Source organism: Brassica napus, chromosome A7 (genome assembly GCF_020379485.1).
Source record: "Brassica napus cultivar Da-Ae chromosome A7, Da-Ae, whole genome shotgun sequence".
Taxonomy (NCBI): Eukaryota; Viridiplantae; Streptophyta; class Magnoliopsida; order Brassicales; family Brassicaceae; genus Brassica; species Brassica napus.
In genome coordinates this window covers 9,928,329-9,935,239 of record NC_063440.1, presented here as the reverse complement: position 1 = coordinate 9,935,239, position 6,911 = coordinate 9,928,329, and the positions used below count along the sequence as shown (strand labels likewise).

General features: G+C 26.9%; 1 long non-coding RNA gene across 1 annotated transcript; it reads left to right on the top strand.

Annotated features, from left to right (window-relative positions):
• The first annotated feature begins 346 nt into the window (after window positions 1–346).
• Window positions 347–3,603, top strand: LOC106356272. Its single transcript, XR_001272032.2, has 2 exons — window positions 347–2,445; window positions 3,128–3,603. It is a non-coding gene; the product is annotated as an uncharacterized LOC106356272 (long non-coding RNA).
• Window positions 3,604–6,911: the final 3,308 nt, after the last annotated feature.

The window sequence follows — 6,911 nt, the reverse complement described above, 5'->3', positions numbered from 1 at the left end:
CTTTCTTAGTTAAAATAATTTTTTTAATTAAAAGTTAAGAGACGGGTTCTTATATTCCGCTAAAAACCTCACCCTAAGAACCTCCCATCAGTCATGCTCTAATGTCTCGTTTTTATAGATCGTTTTTATAGATTTTAAGCCCGTGCCTATACAATATTTCTTTTAGTATCATTCTAGTTGTTATATTATTTTATTGTCAAGGCATTGTTATATTGCTTTTATGTGTTGTTTAGTAGTAGTTAACATTGTTTATATCTGTAATTTCATCTCCTTATAAAAATTATATTCTTAATTTCAATAAAATAATTATTTTAAAAAAAACAAAAAAACTTCTATAATTTTAATTTAAATGTTTTTAAAACATAAAAAAACACAGATATTTTCACAGTTTTTTAGACATTAACTATATATAAAATGATATAGTAGAAAAAGGAAAAGGAGTGAAATACCAATCTTTCAAAAAAAGAAATTATCAAAAAAAATGTTTGGAGAGTTTATCTACACTTGCCATTATATCATTGGTTCAATTTTGTTTGTAATTTAAAAGTTACTAAATAACTAAATTTTACTAAATTTATTAAAATTTATATTTATAAAAAAAAACTTCAGGACTTTCTTAACTGATAATAATGCGTGCTTGATAAAAAGATGTCTAAATTGCTCATTTGTTTTATAAAGAAGCATTCAGGACACTGAAGGCAAGAAGTTATATATATAGTAGTCTCCTGCGGCTTTCTAAATAAACTAATATCGTTTTGGGCATTTCCGCTGGGTTGTTTTTATGGTTAAATCCTAACTGTCTGAATTTTGGACACATCTTCTATGTACTTAAAAGGGTGGATTGTATTAAGAGCATTGTAAGAGTTTTTAAAAAAAAATTAATATAAAATCACTATTAATTGAAGATCTTAAAACATTTCTTCTCATCTGATGTTATTGAACATATAATTCATTTAAAATTCTGTATAATAATTCAAAATTTGTTGTTATTCAATTAGTAATTTTAAAAAATCATGTAAAATCATATTTATTCAAACATTACTAACTTGTTTAACTTTGTTTGAAATGATTTTTTGAAATTTTAAAATACATTTTTTAGATAAATATGGAGGAGAAAGTCACATTTAAAGCATAATATCTGGAGTTATAGGAGTTAAATTAAAGATACGAATTCTAAAAAAAGAAGGTGGGTGTTGTGAGAGTATAGCAGTGGAGAGTGGAACGCAAAATTGAGTTTCAGTAGAACGAACCCTCATCACTTAGACTAAGGTTGGAAAAATCCGTACTATGACGGCCTGAAGCTCAACCAATTTGGCTAAGATGCTGATGTTGCTGTCGTAGATAATTTAGCTAGTCAAAACATCGTAGTTTCTCACGGTGTAAGATGCTGATGTTGCTGTCGTAGAACAAAAAGGAGAAGCTTGATTATGATATGATTGCCTTCATGTTTGACTAGCTCTTGCTGCTTTTATGTGATATTTAGATGTGGGTAAGACATGTTATTAGTAATATGTGGTCTTATGTTTTGAGTAAGGAAACAGTATCTTATTCATGAGGAAAAAAATAGTGATCTAATTACATGATCTATAGTGCTCTTCGATATCGCATATCGCCTGTGGTTGATTCGTTATATGTTGTATTTGATACCACTAAAGCAAAAACATATGAAGTTGAGATAATGAGGTGATTAATGACGACATACTGATATTCTCTAAAGATATGCATTTCAATTAGAGTCAAAGTAGAAAACCCGATCTGGTTTGGTCCCTAGAAACACCGGACTTGATCTGATCCAAATACATTAATTCGAAAATAGTATTTTTTTAGTTAAATCGAATTGAAGTTAAAAAAAATTTAAGGTTTAATCGATCAGGTTTTATTAAACTATAAATTTTGCTTAAAACTTTTTACTAGTTAAGATATAAGATTAAATAAGTTTTAATAAATTTAGGTTGTTTATAAATGTATATTGAAGCGAACATAAGAAACCAAAAAATATCTAAATCTTATTACGTGAAATAGTGTTTTGCTCTCTCTTCCTTGCGTCACGTAGGATTCCACCTAAGAAAGTCGAACTCCAGCGTTACAACATGTGTCACATCCGCATTAAACGCATCATTTCATTTAAACAGAAGTTTGTTGGGTTTCGATACTTGCCGTGTATCATTAAGTTTGGTATTTAGTGGGTTTCATCATGTGATTATGGGTTACTTTTGGACGGGCCTAGACATAAATTTAATTGAACCCCAATTTGCTCCACGTATAGAGGGTCATCCTCTTGGTTAATCCGCCGTCGCAACAAGAACGTTTCGGGCCCTAAGTTCTTATGAATCGAATCGTCGTCTTCAATGATCTCATTAACAATTTCTCCTCCACACCTCATACGATCTATCATTGAATGCATGCTCTTTTAGTCCCTTTCTCATAATTTTCGGCTATAAAAAGGTAAGTCCTATTCTATGAATTTCATCAGTTATTTACTCCCAATCAGAAGATTTCCAGATAGTCTTAGTTTATAGGAGATTCTTTCCTTTTCGATATTGTTTGTGGATTTTGTTTACATTTGTTCATGTCCTGATTATCAAGTTTTTTTATTCATAAGCTTTCGTTTGTGGGAGATGATTTAGATTTCAATTTTGTTGGTAGATTTTGTTTCAGTTTGTTCTTTTTATTTATTTTGTTTTATTCTTCTCCCTTTGATAATATCCTTTATGCTTGCCCCTTCGCTTGCTGTTCAATTTCTAAGGTTTTAGATCAACGCTTCACAGAAAAGTTAAGAACTTTATTGGCTCTTGATTGACTCGCAGCTACTAGCTTTAGATATATCATTCTCAAAGTTTATTGATGATCCCCTCTCCAGTTGGGGGTAGTTAAACAATTGTTTGTTCTTGTTGGATTTGATAACAAGTGACCAGCTTGATGGCTTTAAGAATATTTTACCCAAAAAGTTCGTCTTTTGCTAAAGCTTCTGACTTTCTTCACCAGATTTAAACAAAGGGTTGAGTTTTTTTAAGTATTTGATGAGTCAATTCCAAATTTGATTTAATTATAATAGTTATTGGCATTGTTTAGGTTGCTTTGCAGCTCATGTAGCTAATTTCCAAGTTGATGCTTTTTTTTTGGTTAGGGGTGTGAAAGGGTGACACACAGTAATAAAGAACTATGGCATCTCAATGTCCCAGTGCTATGGTTGAAATCAATATAACGCGGCGATATTAAATAGTGGTGAGGTTTCTGGTGATGAATAAGTTAGACGTCGGTGCCTGTGATTAACACGAAGAAGTTGGAACTGCCGGCGATGGATCCCTTGAAAGCGGAGATGAGGCTACTGATAATGAAAAATTGATCGGAGAGAATAAGTCACAAGTGAATCTTACAAAAAAAGATTATTGAACGAGCGCACCCAGGAGGTTCAAGAAGACGTAAAATGGGATAGCCAATCCTCACCACACCGTGCTCGATAAGATGACAAGTTTCTGGCTTATTAGAGATAAACATGTAAATTGTAAAATTATTAAAATGATTTTGATCCAGTTTCGTATTTGCATCAACAATTGTAATTTTTTTTAAACCCTTTTATTTAAAATAATTTTATTATTATTACTTTTAAGAAAGGAGCATGTTTTTCAACGGTCAGCTTATGGGTCGTGTTTGATTAAGAACTTTTATTGAAAATAATGTTAAAAGAACATTGCTATCATAAACAATGGTAATGTGTTCGAAGATAAATGATATAAGAAATAACAATGGTAATGTGTACGAAGATAAAGAACTATTTTGAAGACCCGAACAAAATTAGTAAACAGCCTAAACATCATACCACGAGTTGCACTCAACGTCTACTGGACTTTCACACTCCACCAAAATTAGACATAATGTTACAAAGATCTGTGATTTATCTCAAGTCATTTTGTCGCATTTTGTTGTATCAACTTAACGGGTTGTACATTTTAACAATATTTTACATCAAAACTTATGTAAGAGAGATAAAAGAATCTTTAGTTAATGAGTCCGCTTAGCTGGGTTGTAAATGCATAAATTTGTTTTCTGAAAATTTAGTCTGCAATTTTTAGTGATTTAGTCTTAAGTTTTTTTTATCTAGAAAGAATAACTATTTTTAAACGCTGGTTTAAGAAAAAAAAATAAAACATAAAAAATATATGGTTGTAGATTTAAGAGGGAGTCTCCATTAAATTTCTTGAAGACTAACTGGAAACAAAAATTATAAATAGTTTTAAGTGAAACGAAATATTTCTACAGTTTAACCAATTAAATACTATAACTAAAAATTAATTTGTTATTGTTCATTCCGCTGATCACCTTATATATAATTACCAATAACGAAAAGATTTGGATACTACAAATTTTGAAATGAGTAAAAAACAATGAATAATTTAAAATAATTTTATAATTTTTTACCTATTTACCTATTTAATATATTATATATTAAAATAAACAAAATATAAATTTAAACAAAAATCTCGGGCGTAGCCCGGACCGATCCTAGTTAGATATATTTTAGACAATGATATGTTTAAAAAGACTTTTCATAAAGACACGATGTTTTCAAATGGTGCAGTTACAAAGTTGTAGTAAATTAGCTAGTAATTAGTATAAATCTTTACTCCCAATATTTCATTTAAAAAGATTAAGTTAACAGACATATATACCTAGGCTCTGAATGAAAAAAATGGATCATGCATCGCGGATCAACCAGATCGAACTGAACAAAAGTAAATTTAGGTACAAGTATGGATCAAGTGGTTCTAGAAGTCTAAAGGATATTTTTAAATAGTGATAATGAATAAAAATGGTCTAAAGTATTGTACAATTTTAATAATTTATACAAATTTTGATATTACTATTTAATTTTCATAATTGAATTCAATTTTTTATAAATAATTTGTACATTTGATGAATAGAATTTTTCTTCAAAATATATTAGAAATTGATTTAAACATATATATAGTTATTTTGAATTTGAATATTTTTATAGATTATATATTATTAAATTCAGAACATTATACATTAAATCGATGATATAATAATATACTGTTTATAAAATTTTATTCTATAATAAAGTTTAAATAGTCTTTTATGTTTATTGATAAAAATTTTATTAAGTATTAATATTTTTAGTCAACATTAAAATTAATACCTAATAAAAAGTTATCACTAAACAAAAAAGACTATTATATAAAAATTGTTTTGCAAAAACTGTTATTAATTATTCATTGCTTATCTTTATACAAAACTGTTGAAAAATATAATAAACTGTTTTTAGAACACTTTATTTAAAAATAATATTATTTTATATATATATATACACATATTTACAAAACAAAAAAAAAATGTTGTGTGCCAGCCAGGGTTTTTAAAGCAGTACACAAAAGTGGAGTATTCAATGATTCTTTACAAAAAAAACTCTGATTGAGAACTGAATGGATGAACTGCAATAATTAGGGGTGGACATATTGTTCGTTCAGTTTGATCGGATTCATTATTCATTTTGATCCAAATATATATATATATATATATATATATATATCCATAAAGCTTATAATCAAAGTAAATTGTAAAATGTGTTATCCATAAAATGGAAGCAAATCACAAATATTATCTTTTAGAAGGTTGGATATCCGATCTGATCCATGTATTTTTAGATATGTAATTTAATTGTATAAACAAACCATTATATATCTATATCTCTACACGTTTTATGATTTAATTTGGTAAGTTTTTTTATTTTAATTTTTTCAAGAAAAGAATTTTGAGTTGTTGCATATCCAATTTAATTTTCATGTTGAGTCAATTGATACCAAATAAATTTTCTTATTAGTCTTGTAAATATTGATTTTTCTGTTTTTGCTTTACAATTTCTGTTAAAATGTTAAATTTTTTAGCATGAAATTATTATTATTATTATTATATATCAATATTACGAATGATTGTTTATTTAATTTAGCGTTATATTGTTTTTTATTATTTTATATTTTTGGTAAAATTGAGGGATTGAATTGAATAATTTACTAATATTTATTTTAAAAAAATTGATATCCGGAATTTCCAGATCGAATCGAATTACAAACAAATAGAAATAATTAAATATAATGTGTATTCCGTCATTCCATAATTTTAAATTTTTTTCTGCAGCTTAATTATTGTATTCTACACAGCTTGATTATTTTTTCCGCGATTAAGCAATATATGTTAAACTGATCAAAAATATTTTATATGGTATTCATTTGTTATAAGTAAAAACAAATAGAAATAATTAAACTAATTATAACAAAAGTGAAAATAACTAAAATTTATTAAAAAAATAATTCTTATTATAAATATTTAGCTATCTCTTAATATGTTTTAATAATAGATTTGACATTTTATAATTTTATAAAATAAATTATAGTATAACTTAAATTACAACATAACTATATATCATTAAAATATCTATTTCTATTTATTTAAAATTTTAAAATGGTATTAGCATACAATTTAATAATATGAAAGTGTTGGTTTTCTAAATAATCTACTAAAATTCTTTTTTATTTATTTTGTCATTAATCTACTAAAATTCATTTTTACACTTAATAAAAATTTTCTTTATATTTTTGTCAATAAAAATACAAATTTGTGTTTTTACATTTTTTTATTCTGCAATTTTTGTTAATTGGTAAAATACTTACGGAATCACATTTAAAACGCTATTATATTGTTGCGCGAATTTATGAATTAGGACCAATGTTTACCAATCGGAGCCATAATTTAATTTCATTTTGCCAGAAAAGTTTTTCCGTCGCTAATTACCTAATTCGTCACTATATTTGTCTTTTGTTTATGATTAATTATCCAAAAACAATAAGGAAGATGGTGGCAGCTTTACTTATGATCCGTGATTGAGTGCAGAGACA